At 38.1% G+C, this 19,917-nt stretch overlaps 1 long non-coding RNA gene across 1 annotated transcript in view; it reads left to right on the plus strand.

Annotated features, from left to right (window-relative positions):
• The window catches only part of LOC139124558 (uncharacterized), a 74,847-nt gene extending 56,083 nt beyond the window's left edge, over nucleotides 1–18,764 (plus strand). Inside the window, exons 7-8 of the long non-coding RNA XR_011549959.1 lie at nucleotides 14,075–16,780; nucleotides 18,325–18,764. This is a non-coding gene — a long non-coding RNA (uncharacterized lncRNA). The remainder of the gene's footprint in view (nucleotides 1–14,074; nucleotides 16,781–18,324) is intronic.
• Nucleotides 18,765–19,917: the final 1,153 nt, after the last annotated feature.

The raw sequence follows: 19,917 nt of genomic DNA on the forward strand, positions 1-19,917 counted from the left end.
TATATGCATTTACCAGGGCAACATCAATCAGGTAACATGCCAGATATGTCCACCATCTGTGATTCTTGCGCCCAGTGTGAAAGTACTTACGCTTCTGGTTGGCTTGGTCGACACCTCCCATGTACCGGCGATAATTATACAGCGACAGAGGCACTTGTCGCTGCTCGTCTCCCTCCCCCACTGGCACGCACTCCAAGGGTGGATAGACCGTATTCAAGATCAGCACCTGAGCGTTACTATCCTGATAAGCAGTGATGTTAAGACGAGAGTCCGTTCTGGTCGTGGCTTTCATATCCCCAACAGACAGAGGAAGGCGCTTCCTCTTACCCGGCGGAATTAATTGAGGGGGCATGGTGCGACGATTACGGCGGTTAAAACTCCCGACCATGTAGATCCCGGTCTCCATCAGCTCTCTAGCAGTAACGACCGTGCTAAACAGGCTATCACAAAATAGGCTGTGATTATATCCACAAAATGGCTGGACCAGCTCCATCGTAATTCTTTTCACCACACCTCGCTCCTGCCGTCTCCCATCAGTCCGATCCCGAAATTTCACACCTAGGTACGGTGCAAAGTTAGCGATGTATGCAGTGGTGGAGTCGCACAGCTGCCATATCTTAAAACCGTCTCGATCTGGCTTATGCTGTAATCTCTGCTTAAATTTAGAACGGCCCTTAAATCGCACCATGCCCTCGTCGATGGAGATCTCTCTACCCATCTTATAATTATTTACGCACCTGTCAACTATGGGCTCCATCCATGGATTGATTTTATAAAGAGGATCCTCCTGACACCGACGTCGGCGGCGTGCCTCATCAGGATCACGACGTGGATCGTTCTCTGGGTCTGCCAGATGAAAATATCGCATAAGCTGCTGAAAGCGACTGCGGGTAATCACAGTAGAAATACCCTGGTTTCTCAGAAATGGATCGCTAGACCAATAATCCTCCACTGATGATTTACGGTCGATACCCATACAGACTAAGACGCCAATGAACGCCTGCACCTCTCGGTAGTCAGCGTTACGCCAGTATTTATCTATCTTCCTAGCGATATATCGCTGGTGGAATTTGGCGTATTTATTAGTCTCGTCCTTTGCCAATCTGATCAGTGTAGCTGGAATAAACTTAAAAAAGTAATCGATCTCACGGCAGTGGCTGGGCAAGGTGAAAGTCGGTCCTCTCTCATGGTCAAAATCGGTCTCCTCAAATATATTAGCATCGGTAGTTTCCGACATACGCCAGACAGGAGGGGTGTCGTCCTCCGCCAACACAGCAGCAACGTCATCATCGTCGTCAGAGCTTGCCTCACCTACATACTGCCTGTCATAAAAGTCATCGTCCTCTGCCGCATCCTCGTCAACCTCCGAGTCGGACCCAGCGGTGATATCACCGTCGTCTGGGCGTCTGGGCCTAAACTCGCCCGTAGTGGCATCAAGGATCATATCTGGCTCAAAATCAGGTGGGCTATCCTGATAACGAACCCTCCGCACTATTTTTTTCGGTGGGGACATCGCAGCACACGAAACTATGGCAGGAGCGGGCTGGGCAGCCTCTGCTGATGACGAGGACTCAAGCTCTTTCGCACTGGGCACAGGAACCTCTCCTGACGCAGGATGAGGGCTCATGGTGCACGCAACAGGTGGTGTCTCTTCCGGAGCAGCCGGGGGAGAACCAATGGCATCAGCCGTCTCGTTACTCACTGTCTCACTAGCAGCAGCAGACGTAGTCTGTGCAGGTGAAGTATCTCCCACAAGAGCAGATGTAGTCTCTGCAGGTGAAGTAGTCTCTCCCGGAGCAGCCGGGTGAGAACCACTGGCAACCGGTGACCCATCATCATCCTCATCGGCAGAACGATCAGTCTTACGTTTACGCTTACCACTGGGTTTTTCAGCCGGAGATAGCTTCGCCTTACGGGAGCTTTCTTGCCCGACTTCTTAGAACGTTTACTAGGGACATCACAACGATCGCTACCACTACCGCCCGGAGACTCTGCATCTTTGAGCTTCAGTCGTCTGCTCGCCTTCAGAAAACTTTTGCGGTCCGTCAAGCTCATGTCTGGAACAGTGTCGACAGACTAGCAGGTCCCACCCTTTTAAAGCCACAGGGAAACAAAGCCCTGGACATGATTGGATGCAGGGGTGTTTATATATGCAGCCACCTGTTATTATAATGGACCTACGGCAATCAGTCCACCAACCGGCGCTGACATTCCTACCCGTCATGTAAATTGCCTGTCCGCACCATTTGATATGCTAATAATACTCATTTGCAATGCAAATCCCTCGAGCACTTAGCATAACATAGTCAATGTCATTAGCATCTCAACTTGACATTCCGTCCAGCTGGGTACGTGGCATGCGCACCTGCCACCCAAGGACGTTGGCCCAAGCCCATGTTTAGTACGGTGGGAAACCCGTATCTTTAACCTCATGTCCCTTCTAAGTACGCCTGCGCAGGGCGTATTGTCATCCAAGTCGGTGACAAGCCAACCCGACAGATTGCCCATTAAGCAGTAATGGACTGGCCGTCTGGTTCTTGTACGGCAACGAACAGTGCTTCAGCGGCATGTTTAGGTCATAACCGTCGCCTGCCGAGCGGCTTACCCAACTAAGGCGGTCAAAGATGAAGGATGCCAAAATTGTCAACAGCTGTCTCGGCCTCGTCCGTTGGGCAAACATGGCTCCTTCAAATAACGTGGCCAGCACGTCTACGTCATCAGCGGTGATGACAACCCGTCATTGACGCCCGAGTGCGTAAAACTCGGAATATACCGACAGGTACCTCTACCTGAGTCGGTCATACTACGGTATAAACCAAACACAGGTCTGCCAACTCCCGTTAGACTCGGCCGTTAGCCGAACTTCACAGGGACAACATAGGCGTAACAAGTCGGTGAACAACGGTTCACGTACCTAACCGCAGCCGCCAAGTCAGTGAACAATGGTATCAAATTTTGAGGCCATGTTCGTGAATGGCAAGGCTGAGGCGGTGTGTTTCGTTGCACGGCTTGAACGTCTAGAGCCAAGTGCATCCGACAACGTCCGACATTTGAGTGGGTAGTCTTTTCGAGAAGGTAACAAGTCGGTTAAAAGCGGTGGTTACCCTTCACAAATGTCGCTCAAGTCCGTTCGGATCAGTTCCATGTCAGGGACTAATCAAGCCGAATCCGTCAAATCCGTCCGCACTTCCCGTCAATCAGGACTAAGTCCGTGATTTTCGTCTCGCACCATTGGCAAAAAATTGCACCGCCAGCTGAGGCGGTCTTAGGCGGTTGCCTTACAGATTAGCGTTGCCGAGACGGTCAATTTCGGCCGCAATCTATGTAGTGCCTCAGAGCCAAGTTAACCCAAACTCCGCTAGAATACGTCACCGTGCTAACCTGCCAAGTACGCTACTCGTCCCCCCAAAAAAAACCAGTCCCCCAACAGGGTGGGGGACTGGCTGGGTAGCTTCTGCACCTTTCCCTGTCGTTGGACTCTCTGTGAACCCATTTCGAGAGCAAACGCTGTTCCTCGCCCAAAACCTGTCCTCGAACGACCCCTAGCGAGAGCAAGGGTTTGCTACACGTAGTTCCGTCGACTAGGCAGGAAAGGGGGTACCAAAAAAGTAGCCCGATTTCCACCGCCTTGGCAGGATAACGGCCGTGGCTGCTCAAATTCTAGCTACACCGAATTTCAAGCAGATTTTCACCGACTTGGCAGGAAAAGGGTTAACTTGCATGGTACCTGAAACCCGAGTCCTTGCCTGACCAACTCGGGTGACAAACAGAGGACTTTAAATCCCCAAAGGTGTGAATGGTCCATTGTTATGTTTATCTAATCCAGCTGGTGTCATTGTAGTGCCATTGTAGGAAAGGCAGGTCTGTGAAATTGATCCTCTGGGGGAAGTAGGGTATTCCTAAGTTAATGGAGCTTTCCCGTAATGAACCAATTTGTAACAAAACCTAATTTTCAAAAATTCTTTGCGGTATTTGATGAAATCTTGATAAAATATACATATTAGTATGTTTGGCGGCAATTTTTATTTTTTCCTTGTCGTAACTGATTTTTCCAAAATTGCTCGTTAGATTGAATTTCTTTTTTCAGGTTCCTAGGGATAAGAGGCCCACTCGTAAGATACAATCAAGTCATGGAGATACATGCCAAAAGTTTGTTTTGTTGCAATTTTCACCAATTTTGGTCAAAATGTTTAAAATCTTGCTTTCTGACTGAAATCATACTAAACCTATATTGGGTTAAATTTTGTTACAAATTGGGTTAATTGTTACAAATAGGGTTGACGTGTCCACCCTATTTGTAACAATCAACCCTATTTGTAACAAAATTAAACCAACTTGGAACAAAACCTTATTTTCAAAAAAGCTTGGCCGTATTTGATGAAATCTTGATGAAATATACATATTAGTATGTTTTGGGACAATTTCCTTTTTTTCCTTGTCGTAACTCATTTTTTCCAAAATTCCTCGTTATATTAACTTTCTTCGTGCAGGTTGCTATGGATAAGAGGCCTACTCGTAAGATGTAATCAAGTCGTGCAGATACATGCCAAAAGTGTGTTTCGGGGCAATTTTCACCAATTTCGGTCAAAATTGTTTAAAATGTTTTCTGACTGAAATCTTACTAAACCTATATGGGGTTAAATTTTGTTACAAACAGGGTTGATTGTTACAAATAGGGTTGACGTGTCAACTCTATTTGTAACAATCAACCCTGTTTGTAACAATCAACCCTATTTGAAACAAAGTTTAACCAATTTGTAACAAAACGTAATTTTCAATAAACACTTGGCCGTATTTGATGAAATCTTGATGAAATATACAAAATGGTATGTTCGGGGGCAATTTTCTTTATTTTCCTTGTTGAAACTCATTTTTCCGAAAATGCTTGTGAGATTAAATTTCGTTGTGCAGGTTCCTAGGGATAAGAGCCCTACTCGTAAGATATAATCAAATCGTGCAGATACATGCCAAAAGTTCGTTTCGGGGCAATTTTCACCAATTTCGGTCAAAAAATGTTTAAAATCTTGTTTGCTGACCGAAATCATACTAAACCTATATTGGGTTAACTTTTGTTATAAATAGGGTTGATTGTTACAAATAGGGTTGACGTGTTAGTCTAGTCGGAAGGTAGGGTTCCCATGCACCCCATGGATGTATTTTTTTAACCTACATTTTTGTAATCCTTAGGGTCTATATTTAATGAATTTTGATGTTCCCAAAATCAAATCGTGTCCCATGGGGTTCATTTGGCGCCATCTTTACCGCCATCTTGGCCGCCATCTTGGATTTCAACGATGGGGTAGGGGTCACGTATCTACCGCTCGACGGAAACAGAAACAATAAAATACTATAAACGTTACATTTTAGAAAGCCAAGATCATGGCCTTTTCATTGATATATAACTTAATAGGGATTAATTAATATTCGAACGTCGATTAGACTTTATATCGGCCATTGGCCGTAAATCGTAAAATTTGCTAAATTTCACACCCAATAATTAAGTTCCGTTCCTCCAAACAATTTTTCATAAGGTATTTATATATTTTTTGGAAGAACTCAGTGCAATAAACAAGAAAAACAAGACTAAAAGTATGTGTCTTCAGATTTAGTGGGTGCATGAGCTTGTTTTGTTATTACGCGGTATGCCATATATCCGTGTGTAACATAAGGGGTAGGGGTAATGTTTCCCTTTCTGTTTCGAATCATGAATGATGAAACCATAAAAATGTTACATTTTTTGAAAGTGCTGCATCAGACCTTTCTAAAATATATAGATTTATGGGGAAAAGTTGCATATTCAAAAGTTACAAAGCTTATGCCTTTCGGTTTGTGTCGATTTTAAGTGATTTTTTAAGAACGAAATTACAACATATGGGGTAGGGGTAATGTTTCCCTTTCTGCCTCGAACCATGAATTGTGAAACCATATAAATGTTATACTGTTTGAAAGCTCTGAAATGGGCCTTTCCAAACATGTATAGTTGTATTGGGAAAAGTCCATATTTTAAAGTTACAAAGCTTATGCCTTTCAGTTTGTGTAAATTTTAAGTGATTTTTTAAGGACGAAATTACAACATATGGGGTAGGGGTAATGTTTCCCTTTCTGCCTCGAACCATAAATTATGAAACCATATAAATGTTATACTGTTTGAAAGCTCTGAAATGGGCCTTTCCAAACATGTATAGTTTTATTGGGAAAAGTCCATATTTGAAAGTTACAAAGCTTAAACCTTTCAGTTTGTGTCAATTTTAAGTCATTTTTTAAACAAAATTTTAATATAAGGGGTAGGGGTAATGTTTCCCGTTCTGCCTTGAACCATGAATTATGAAACCATATAAATGTTATACCGTTTGAAAGCTCTGAAATGGGCCTTTCCAAACATGTATAGTTGTATTGGGAAAAGTCCATATTTTAAAGTTACAAAGCTTATGCCTTTCAGTTTGTGTCAATTTTAAGTGATTTTTTAAACAAAATTATAATATAAGGGGTACGGGTAATGTTTCCCGTTCTGCCTTGAACCATGAATTATGAAACCATATAAATGTTATACTGTTTGAAAGCTCTGAAATGGGCCTTTCCAAACATGTATAGTTTTATTGGGAAAAGTCCATATTTTAAAGTTACAAAGCTTAAGCCTTTCAGTTTGTGTCAATTTTAAGTGATTTTTTGAACAATATGCACAAAACAGTTAGTCCGTTGGCCAGGTATCAAAATCATCCCCTCTAAGGTATTTCACCCACTATGATTTTCTGTTAGCTAGTATTCTCAGCTGTCATAATCTGCTTATTTCCCATTTAACTGATGGTGCGTGAGAGTGTAACGACTTGTTTGTGAAGGGCTGTCACGCCCTCGGTAGTAAAATAGGATTGGGTTAGGGGTAACATATTTACCGCTAGTCGGAAAAAAAAAAAAAGAAACCATAAACAATACATTCTTAGAAAGCCTAGATAATCCCCTTACCATTGGTATACAACTAAATGGGGATAAATCGATATTCAAACATCGATTAGATTTTACATCGGACATTAAATGTAAATTGTAAAATTTGCTTGATTTCAAACCCAATAATTAAGTTCATGTTCCTCCAAACAATTTTTACAAGGTATTTATATATCAGTTGAAAGAACTTAATGCAATAGAGAAGTAATAAACATTAAAAGAGTGTATCTTCTTGAGACTTATGGGGTGCGTCGATTGTTTACCTAATATATGGTATGCCGTACATCCCTCTATAATATACATTTAAGGGATAGGGGTATGGGTAATGTTTCCTCTCCTACAAAACGCAGCGAATAAGGAAGCCACATAAATATCATATCTCTGAAACACTAACGCAGCTGTTTTTCCAACAAGATATGGCTTGATGGGGTAAACTCAAAAATTATGCAGTGACAATGCCTAAACTCAAAAGTTTGTGTTACTTTACTGACATTTACTTGTTAAAAGGAACATAGAAAAATACTCTATAGGCATTAAATAGCACTAAAAAGCTAAAATGGTGGTTAATAAAAGACGTTTTACTCATTTCAATAACTCAAATTAGGGAAAGAAAGTTAACAGCTATAATATGTCAAAAATCCAAACCCGCAAACACTAAATTGGATGTCATAGTCGTCATGCAAAGTTGATATGACAGCAGCAACATTCAATCCCTTTTCTTTAATTGTATCGCAAGAGATATATAAGCAATAAAGCACCACTTTGAAAGGATACCACACGGTTTCGACCGGTAAACAACATATACGCACGAACTTCAGTCGTGTGTATAAGGAGTGAAATGGTCAAAACCGAGCTCGAGTGGTGTACCCAACTTATAGGGGTTGTTTATCGCTATATTATATCAGTATATTGAAACTTGTGATGAAAATACAAACAATGTGAAAGAAACCCACTTTGGAGATAGGAATGGCCAACTTTACAGTATATTGTAAATACATGCACAGTCACGTGACCGTCTGGGCAAATCAGAGCTCACTATTAATAGTGTTACTTTTAATACCACACGGGAACACGAGAGAATCTTTTATCGCTGAAAACCAATCACCATTAATCCACAATATAGCTTCTCCATAATAAGATAATATAGATCGACAACACTTTACCTTCCTTACCAGAAAACAAGAGATCATAACCAATTTTTCGAAATTATTTTACAACGCAATACACTATATACTCCCAATGAGGATTACATTTTCGACTGGGTACTAAAATTCAATAGCAAAATAATTCTGGAACTAAAACCCGAAAAGCCAAATGTCACAGAACGCATTCAAATTACGCAACTAAATAGTAAACAGAAGGCGAACAAACACTCTCTACACCGAGCAATAAGAAGGCGAGACAAACATCAGAAAATGACTAAAAGTGCTTATATTCCCATTGACATCTCAATGTTTAAAATGCCTTGTGAGTGAATCTATCATTAGTTTCTTATCATGGATGACATTTAACCAATGTTAGACCCTGACGTCTTTGAAGCAAAGACCCTACAAACGGACGTTTTAGGGTCAATGCTTGAAGATACCACTCCCACCAGCATGATCGAATCAGAGAGACTAGATTGATCTAACTTTCGAGCTAGATCAGCCACCAGCAGCTGAGAAAAAATAAGTCAACATAATCATCAGAGTCAAGCGAGCTAGACAACGGCTTCACACATTATACACCACAGAGGGGACATTCTTACACAATTCACAAAAAGCGTTCAAAAGCTTCGTTGAAGGCATTGTTCGCGATCCCAGGGACGGGCATGGCTGGTTCCGTGGCAAATGCAAAATGTTAGTCATGCTGAATCAAGGTGTAATCAAGTAATAGCTTATTTATAGATTGGGAAAATCCTAACCCTGATAGTAATGATGGAATATAAACTTTGTGTGAAAAGTTGAGAAAATTTGCCACTTCTTTGATTTGTATGTTTTACATTCCACGTTGTACTAGCCTGTACTGTACATGAACAGTCAATACATCCGGCAAGTATTCCGTGCTGTTCTTTTATAGTTAGGTCCCCGCAATCCGAGATAAGTCTTTCTATAGTGTCAACCATTCTCTTCGATTACTGTAATCTACTCCAATAAATTCCCATTGAACTCATTTGTATGATTACAGGGAAGCCTAAGCCTATCTCTTACAATATAAGATTTGAGATATTTGACAGCAATATGTATGCAATTTTCATATTTTTCATAGGCCTAAATAACACACAGAAGAAAGTCATACTCAATGTTTTGTCCAATTGAAAGTCAAATTTTCACCGAAACAAGTAGAGGTGGCAGTCTGTAAGCCAAACGAGAATTAATATTAGCAAAGATGGATATTCATTAAGCCTTTCCCATTTCCGATCCCAGTTACTCATACAACGGGGTATAAGCGAAAGCCAAGAGTATCGAATGTGTTGAAACCTAAGTGGCCCCTATTCAGTACCACGTAGCCTACAGGTACACCTTAAAGAATACTTACCAGGCCAAAATACCGAGTGTTGAATTCCTTCAAAAGTGGCAACACCTGGAAAGACACTGCGGCAACCAATATATCACCCTGATCTCTAAATATTTACATGTACCTCTACACCCACTAAAGCACCGGGACTCAAGACAGTTGTACATCACAAACTTAAGAGAGCGATCAAAGACACTCGCTACACAGAACGCAGGATGGAAGGCTGCAAAGACGATTCATCAAATAGGCAAAAAAAAGAGGCTAAAAACAACACAAACATTCACAGCAACGACGACAGGTCGGGTTTTCTTCCTATACTACGGTACAAAACCAAACCAAAGGGTCTTTCAAAGGCCACCGCACTTCCCTTAAAGCCCGGCTCGAAATGGACTGGGATCATGATTAGTGCCAAGTTTGGTTGGGCGTTTTGGGGCATGGCTCTGCATAATGAGTCTGTTGGTAACGGTTGCGATCATTCGCATTATCTGCGGATCTGTTTGCTCTCAGATCACGCTCAGGCTCGGACTAATATAGATACGTACAGCCTTCGTTTCAAGGTTCGTTTCAGTCATGCCATGGTAAATACTCGAAATAAAAAAGAAAGGAAAACTATCAACTTAATCAAACAAGAGTTTGCTTGAATGAATTTACCGAAGTTTCAGGCCATATCAACGTTCGTTGTGTGAATGATTCAGCTGCTGACCGCCATGTACATACGGAATATTGGCGCCATCTAAAGTCGAATAATTATAAAAAAGTAAAAAGCTTATATCTGGGCTTTCTAAGAATGTATTGTTTATGGTTTTTTTTGTTTTTGTTTCCGACTAGCGGTAAATATGTTACCCCTAACCCATTCCTATTTTACTACCGAGGGCGTGACAGCCCTTCACAAACAAGTCGTTACACTCTCACACACCATCAGTTAAATGGGAAATAAGCAGATTATGACAGCTGAGAATACTAGCTAACAGAAAATCATAGTGGGTAAAATGCCTTAGAGGGGACGATTTCGATACCTGGCCAACGGACTAACTGTTTTGTGCATATTGTTCAAAAAATCACTTAAAATTGACACAAACTGAAAGGCTTAAGCTTTGTAACTTTCAAATATGCAACTTTCCCCAATAAAACTATACATGTTTGGAAAGGCCCATTTCAGAGCTTTCAAACAGTATAAAATTTATATGGTTTCATAATTCATGGTTCAAGGCAGAACGGGAAACATTACCCGTACCCCTTATATTATAATTTTGTTTAAAAAATCACTTAAAATTGACACAAACTGAAAGGCATAAGCTTTGTAACTTTAAAGTATGGACTTTTCCCAATAAAACAATACATGTTTAGAAAGGCCCATTTCAGAGCTTTCAAACAGTATAACATTTAAATGGTTTCATAATTCATGGTTCAAGGCAGAACGGGAAACATTACCCGTACCCCTTATATTATAATTTTGTTTAAAAAATCACTTAAAATTGACACAAACTGAAAGGCTTAAGCTTTTTAACTTTAAAGTATGGACTTTTCCCAAGAAAACAATACATGTTTAGAAAGGCCCATTTCAGAGCTTTCAAACGGTATAACATTTATATGGTTTCATAATTCATGGTTCAAGGCAGAACGGGAAACATTACCCCTACCCCTTATATTAAAATTTTGTTGAAAAAAATCACTTAAAATTGACACAAACTGAAAGGTTTAAGCTTTGATACTTTCAAATATGGACTTTTCCCAATAAAACAATACATGTTTGGAAAGGCCCATTTCAGAGCTTTCAAACAGTATAACATTTATATGGTTTCACAATTCATGGTTCGAGGCAGAAAGGGAAACATTACCCCTACCCCATATGTTGTAATTTCGTACTTAAAAAAATCACTTAAAATTTACACAAACTGAAAGGCATAAGCTTTGTAAGTTTAAAATATGGACTTTTCCCAATACAACTATACATGTTTGGAAAGGCCCATTTCAGAGCTTTCAAACAGTATAACACTTATATGGTTTTGTAATTCATGGTTCGAGGCAGAAAGTGAAACATTACCCCTACCCCATATGTTGTAATTTCGTTCTTAAAAAATCACTTAAAATCGACACAAACCGAAAGGTTTAAGCTTTGTAACTTTTGAATATGCAATTTTTCCCCATAAATCTATATATTTTTAGAAAGGTCTGATGCAGCACTTTCAAAAAATGTAACATTTTTATGGTTTCATCATTCATGATTCGAAGCAGAAAGGGAAACATTACCCCTACCCCTTATGTTACACACGGATATGTGGCATACCGCGTAATAAGAAAACAAGCTCATGCACCCACTAAATCTCAAGACACATACTTTTAATCTTGTTTTTCTTGTTTATTGCACTGAGTTCTTCCAAAAAATATATAAATACCTTATGAAAAATTGTTTGGAGGAACGGGAACTTAATTATTGGGTGTGAAATTTAGCAAATTTTACGATTTACGGCCAATGGCCGATATAGTCTAATCGACGTTCGAACATTAATTAATCCCTATTAAGTTATATATCAATGAAAAGGCCATGATCTTGGCTTTCTAAAAATGTAACGTTTATAGTATTTTATTGTTTGTGTTTCCGTCGAGCGGTAGATACGTGACCCCTACCCCATCGTTGAAATCCAAGATGGCGGCCAAGATGGCGGTAAAGATGGCGCCAAATGAAGCCCATGGGACACGATTTGATTTTGGGAACATCAAAATTCATTAAATATAGACCCTAAGGATTACAAAAATGTAGGTTAAAAAAATACATCCATGGGGTGCATGGGAACCCTACCTTCCGACCCGGACTATGTCATCCCTATTTGTAACAACCAACCCAATTGACGTGTCATCCCTATTTGTAACAACCAACCCAATTTGTAACAAAATTTAACCCCATATAGGTTTAGTATGATTTCGGTCAGAAAACAAGATTTTTAACATTTTTGACCAAAATTGGTGAAAATTGCCCCGAAACAAACTTTTGGCATGTATCTCCATGACTTGATTGTATCTTACGTGTAGGGCTCTTATCCCTAGGAACCTGCACAACGAAATTTACTCTCACGAGCATTTTCGGAAAAATGAGTTTTAACAAGGAAAACAAAGAAAATTGCCCCCGGACATACTCATATGTACCTTTCATCAAGATTTCATCAAATACGGCCAAGTATTTTTTGAAAATCAGGTTTTGTTACAAATTGGTTAAACTTTGTTACAAATAGGGTTGATTGTTACAAATAGGGTTGATTGTTACAAATAGGGTTGACACGTCAACCCTATTTGTAACAATCAACCCTATTTGTAACAAAATTTAACCACATATAGGTTTAGTAAGATTTCGGTCAGAAAACAAGATTTTAAACATTTTTGACCGAAATTGGTGAAAATTGCCCCGAAACAAACTTTTAGCATGTATCTGCACGACTTGATTATATCTTACGAGTAGGCCTTTTATCCCTAGGAACCTGCACAACAACATTTAATTTAACGAGCATTTTCGGAAAAAAATGAGTTTCGACATGGAAAAAAATAAAAACTGCCCCAAACATATAAATATGTATATCTCATCAAGATTTCATCAAATACGGCCAAGTTTCTTTCAAAATTAGGTTTTGTTACAAATAGGGTTGATTGTTACCCCTATTTGTAACAATCAACCCAATTTGTAACAAACGCAGTTTCGGAAAAATGAGTTTTGTCAAGGAAAAAAAAAGAAAATTGCCCCAAAACATACAAATATGAAAATTAAGTTTTGTTACAAATAGGGTTGATTGTTACAAATAGGGGTGATACAAGGGCGAGAGCTAGAGCAAAAAGTTAACAGGCAAGGCTTGCTGAGCCCATTAATTTGGCTTTCCTTGAGCCCACGCCCATAAATAAACGTAAGTGGTCAAGGCGGAGTCTGTTATTTTCATTATATCATCAACGAACACAAGGAAACCGTCAAAATTTGCAAAAATTTCCCAAGCGAACGACAACTGGGCCCAGAACTGAGCAATATGCAACGCACTGTCACGAGCGCTGTAAAAATTTGGCAAATCGATCCGGAGATGTTTTCAGAATAAAAGTTTCTCAACTTGGCCCACAAGTGCTCCATTTTATTTTGTGATTGATTGTGATTTACGTTTCAGCTGTAAAGTTATGATACTTTGAGTTGTTAATCTTATTATTCATATTCACGGGCATGTAAACAAACCATTACTGTGTATTTGTGGTCAGTCACATGGTTCAGCTCGACCAATCAAAATGCGACAGGCAGGGCATGGTAATATAATGCAGGATAGATGACACAGACATCATATGCAAGATTCAATGACAATGAATGCATATTTACATGACAGAATTTTGGGATTCCTAAGGACCAAACATGACATGTCTGACTGGTAGCATGGCTATTTTACATTCACATAGATTTACAGTAAGCCAGCTGCTGTAAGGGAAGTTCCCATTTAAGGAACTTACAGAACTTATGATGAGAGTTCCTGAGTAATCTTTACAGTATTTACAGTATTCATTGTCCAGTAAAATTCAATCTCAATATTTGTGTAGTACTGTTTTCCTCTACCAATACTTTAACACAAGATTTTCTTCTTAGCTTTTAAATTATGTTATATATTGTTTCACCTGCCAGGTGTGGTTTTGGCCTCTCAAGTGTTTGACCAGTGTCATCCACATCCATTATTGAACAACTGAGTCTGCATTCCAGATCACAGTACATCCACATCCATTATTGAACAACTGAGTCTGCATTCCAGATCACAGTACCATGTACTCAGTACCAAAGTTCCCTGTATAGTGATTCAGTGCAAGTACCTTGATGTTGCCCTGGATGGTTCTGTTAGACGTGATTGCATTCAATGTTAAACAATTGTCTTCATCAGAGACTGTATAACTTTGTATTGTCTTTATTCAATTTACAATAAGGTTGCCTTGGATTTCAATCTGTTCTGGATTTTCTTTCTTCAAATATCAAGCAGTGGGGTAACCTTTTTCTTGCTGTGCCATTTTCACATTTTTTATCAAACCAGGTCACGTACCAAGTACATTCTTGGGCAAATTCACCACTGGTCAAAGCCATTTCAAGTTTAATATCAGCTGGTTGTCAGTTTCTACATTTAAGTATTGGGTGAGCTGTGAAAGATGTTTGTAAATGAATGCTATTACTGGCATTCTCTATTTGTGTAGTATACCCTATGCGTTTTTGACAGCCATTGCTGGTGCTAGCCGCAGTACTGTAACTTGAGATTTTGCCTGGGTATTTAAGTCTGATCCAAATACCCAGGCAAAACCTCAAGCTACAGCACTGCATCTATGCTAGTACATGATACAAGTCAAAGTTCCCACATCAGTTTGGAGTAACTTGCCAGGCAAGGCCCTGTAATGCAATTGAGTATGATTGTAGATATACCTGTTATACTGGACTAACTTTTGGCAGTTGTAAGCCACAGTTAAAATAAAATACCAAAAAGTTTGATAATGGAATACCATTTCTACAAAGCTTGTAAATGACAAAGAAGTCAAAATCAGAAGTCATTAAGCAGAGTTTTGACTTGGAGCAGGACCCTTAACATTTTTTTCAGTCTTTTTATTACTGTATTGAGCTACCTAACGTAAGTAGGTACTCTAAGCCATTAGAAATTATTCTTTGTTTGGAAAAGGAAATTACAAGTGATGTAATAACCGTGTCACCATGAGTCAAAGTCTATGAAAATATTGATTTAATTTGCATGACTTTTTGACGCTCAGTGTGCGGCATTGTAGCAGAAACTGCATGTCTACTGCATGAAAGTACTCTGTATGTCTAAAGCTCAGGTAGCTGTAGGCTCTATACAGATACGAAACCCCATATTGGTAACAAAACTAATACAGAGTGACTCAAAATTTGCTATGAGGATGTTTTTTGTCAAACTCAAATTCTGACTGATTTTTACAAATTTTTGTGTCAGATGAACTTCGGATTACCATGTTGTTGGTTTACATTGACGACCACTGTGACACCAAAGATCGATGCAAAAAAAGTTCATATAAACTCTTAATAGCATATTACAGTGTTATATGTATTGTAGTTTGGAAATTTTAGGAAGCATTACTTTTTGCAGAATTATTTTCAAAGTAAATGAGTATCACAGTTAACAAGGTCTTGCATTTGAAAATATCTATCTATCTATTATGATGGTTTCTTTACACTTGTGATTCCAGTGATATTCATAGAATTCTATGCATAGAAACTGATTAAATCAGACAGTTGTGATTTTGTTGGCACCAAGTTTTGAAGATTTTATGCAACTTTGAAAAACATCATTGTTGATGGACTTTTGAAAATTGTATGTGGTCTTTGAATTTGAATATCAACTCAAATGTAAATAGAATGAGATCAATTTCAACAGAGATTTTACTTTCTAATTGTCTCAATGCATGAAGTGAAGTCCACAAGTTACAGATGTTTTCTGACAAAATTTGAAGAGCTTAAACATATTTTAAAGCACTAAAACTAGCAACTGCATCTTATTGACGTCTAGGGTTACATTTTTACATTGTTATTATACAAGTTTAACATTTACAGTAGTCCTTGTTTATCCTGAAATAATATACATTCTTCTTTTCTACTTTTGTCTTGCTGTGTTATCATTCATATGTTGTAAATTCGTACAATTGTTTAGTAAGGCCAAGAAAAATAAAAATTTGTTTCTCATCCTCGTGCACATCAATTAAGACCCACCGCGTCAACCTTTTTTTCCTGTTCATGAGGAAATAAAATGAAAAAAAAAACACAAAAAATACACGACGATAGTGCATAACACAGTGCTGTATAAAACAGAACTGTAAACAAAATAACTGACACTAAAATTTCATTCAGAACTGTACATATATGTCACTGTTATATTAAGCTATCATAACTGTGTATTGCTGCGCTAAAGTCAAACCACAGAACTGTTGCTATACAAAATACTAAAGCAACACTGCTGTGCATTCATGTTGCGTGCATTCCTATGTTGTTTTTCATGTTTTTTGCACGTTCTTGTTGGTTGAAGAATAAAAAAAAATTGAGAGAAAAAACCTGCATCACCACATCATTTTTGCAATATGTCTAGGATGAGAAACAAAGTTTTTATTTTTCTTCGCTTAATAGTGATTATTTACTTACTCCTCAGGTCTCTTATCAATAATGTCTGAAATTCTTCAAGACAAAAGATTATAGCTTTCATCCAGTGAAATGTATCTGTAACAAGGCAAGTTTGAGTAAAGTCTGTGTATCATTTTGTTTATAAGCATGATGTTGAAATTCATGAAAGGTCAGCACTGGTCAGACTTTTAATATCAACTCACACCATCACTAGTATTTTTTGCTCACGTGTTTACACACGTGGGCATATGTCGCAGCGATGTCTGTCTGTCTGTCTGTCCGTCTGTGTGTCTGTCTGTCTGTCTGTTGGTCCATTTTCTCTAAAACGGCTTATCAGATCAGAATCAAATCTAGTACATATATTCAGTTAGCAAATGGCAAGAACTGATTAGTTTTTGGTGGGTCTAGCTTGCATACTTTTTGCTCATTTGCATAATTAATGATTTTAGAAAAAATGGATATATATTAAAAACAACTACACAAAATTTGATGAGATTTGCTACAAATGTTGATCACACCAAGATATATCAGCAGTGGGAACCATTAAGGGTGACATGAAAGATAAATGCTAATTTGCATATTTAATGAACTTTCCTAACTAGGGATATATGTCTGATTTGACTTGATCAAAATTAACCAAACTTGGTATGTATATTAAAGATACTATGATTTAACATTATTGAAAGTCGTTAAGCGTTTTAACTTCAGCCAATTCCTAATTTGCATATTTCATGAACTTTGTTAATTAGGAATATATATTTGAAATGACTAGACCAAAGTTGATGAAACTTGCTACATGTATTGAAGCCACTATGATACAACATTTTTGAAAGTCATTAAACATTTTTACTTCAGCCAATTCCGAATTTGCATATTTAATGAACTTTCCCAATTAGGGATATAAATCTGAATTAACTTGATTGTAGTTGTTGAAACTTACTATATACATCAAAGATACTGTGATATAACATTATTGAAAGTCAAAAGATATTTTTACTTCAGCCAAAACCTAATTTTAATATTAAATGAATTTTCATACTTAGGTATATTTATCTTAATGGACTTGATCAAAATGATGAAACTTACTATGTACATTAAAGACTCTATAATACAATATTATTGAAAGTCATCAAGCATTTTCTCTTCAGCCAATTCCTAATTTGCATATTTAATGAACTTTCCTAATTAGAGATATATGTCTGAATTGACTTGACCAAAGTTGACAAAATTTGCTACACATATTGCAGATACCATGATACAACATTACTGACAATCATTAAGCATTTTTACTAAAGCCACTTCCTAATTTACATATTTAATCAACTTTGCTTATTAGGGATATATACCGGGATTTACTTGATCAAAGTTGGCAAAACATGCTATGTACATTGATGATTATACCAGGTACTAGATCAAAACAATATCGAAAGTCATTTCACATTTTCATGTCAGCTTATTTATAATTTGCATATCTAATGAGCTTTCACAGCTCGGCATATATGGCTTGAAGGACTTGGCCAACGGTAATTACACTTGCTAGATAAAGTGGTGATACAATAAGAGCAGTAAAATTACTTTAATATTTTTATTTCAGCTAATTACATATTTGTATACTTCATGACCTTTTTAGAATTAATCGGCGGTGATTATTGTTCATTATGTTGATCATAATAATTTCAATGAAGTTGCAAACATGTGGCAAAGGTTCAAATTTACACATAACTTCAATATATAATGAAACACGTGAGCATTTACAGTTCATGTCTGGTTAATACATGAAAGGCCAGCTGAGGTCAGCCTTTTTAGCAATGTGAATGTCATGTACAGTGTATACTGCCTACATGTTAATATCTGGAGTGACTATAGTATAAAACAGATGAATACTATGTGAGTTGCGTACAATAATTCCATGAGAATCATCTTTCAATTTAAATTGCCTGTAGTATTAGCAACACCAGTGTGCAAAGGAGAATTCTGAATTTTACTTTACTTCAAAGCCAAGCTCTTTTTAAATTCAGCGTTTGTTTGATAGAAAGTGAGAATGCTTTAATTTGCAGGTTTATAGATTCTGACTTGTTTCTGTTTTCATCCTTTTAGAGTCATTTAATGTAATGTGCAGATAAATTTTAATCCTTTTTGCATACATGTTCTTTTATCACTGTCTTTTTACTTTTTTGATATGGACGTATGTGTGCCTAAAATAAAAATAAAAATAACAATAAAAAGTAATAATAATTATATTGATCATCATTGGAAATCCTGGTGTAAGACATTAACAGCATTTCACAGCATTTTCTGCAAATACCATAGCTGACCTGGTACCAGTACGCGGTTTTCAGGAGCATTTCTCAGCATAGCTACAGACAAGATATGTAGCAAGATCCCAGTGCATGCTTGGTGCCAAAAACTTGACAACTTTGCAAGCCAAGTGTGTTTATTCAGGCAGGGACTTTCCTCAAACATTAGGAAGGTCTACGCTGACCTTCCGAAGTCATGGGGACCAGATGATGAAAACTTTTCAGAGGAATTCTGGTGCAAAATTTGTTTAATAGATATTTAAGAAAAATTAATAGTTTCTTTTCAACATTCTACTGTATCTTTGCCAGGCAAAGATTAGGAGGGGAGAAGCAGGATAAGCCATGCAGATTAGCCAAGACTTAGGTTGTTTATTAAATACATTGACTTCCAACTACTGAGAAATGCTCCTTCAATACTTTATTCCAATTTAAGAGTTCCAAAATTACAATAATCTTAAATAGGCCCTGTGACAAATGAGTCTTTCCACTCAACCTGAACACAATCCAAAGTACAAGAATGGTAATGTATTGGTGAATCAACAGGGTGAGAATAATGGAATCTCACTGCCCCAAGGACCTGGGATCAGATTTCTCACATGAGTTGGGCATATTTTGTCTCACATGAGCCTGTGTGTGGCTCATGTGAGACAAAAATATGCCCAATTTAGGCACAGATTTGCCCATATCAGTGTGCAAAACTATCCCTCAACGAGTATGAGAAATCTGATCCCAGGTCCTTGGTGTGTGAGATTCTTTTTCCCACATGACCAGAAAATGTATTTAATTCACACTGGAAACATTGAATGTTTAACTATATCAGCGGCTATCCTTCTTCAAGGCCATCTAGTATTCCATGTCTCTAACTCAGTACTTCAACTTCTGCTATGGACGAGATGTCCACAAAAAGAATTAGTTTTATGTTCCAAGTGGCCTATGTTCACCAGTTAGTTGTAAATTTGGCTGTTTTTTTTGTGAATCTGTCACCAACGACATACAACATCATCCAAAATCGCAACAACGCTGTCGTCTGCCTGCTTTCTTTGACCCGCTACT

The sequence above is a fragment of the Ptychodera flava genome, assembly GCF_041260155.1.
Source record: "Ptychodera flava strain L36383 chromosome 23 unlocalized genomic scaffold, AS_Pfla_20210202 Scaffold_24__1_contigs__length_23054250_pilon, whole genome shotgun sequence".
NCBI lineage: Eukaryota > Metazoa > Hemichordata > Enteropneusta > Ptychoderidae > Ptychodera > Ptychodera flava.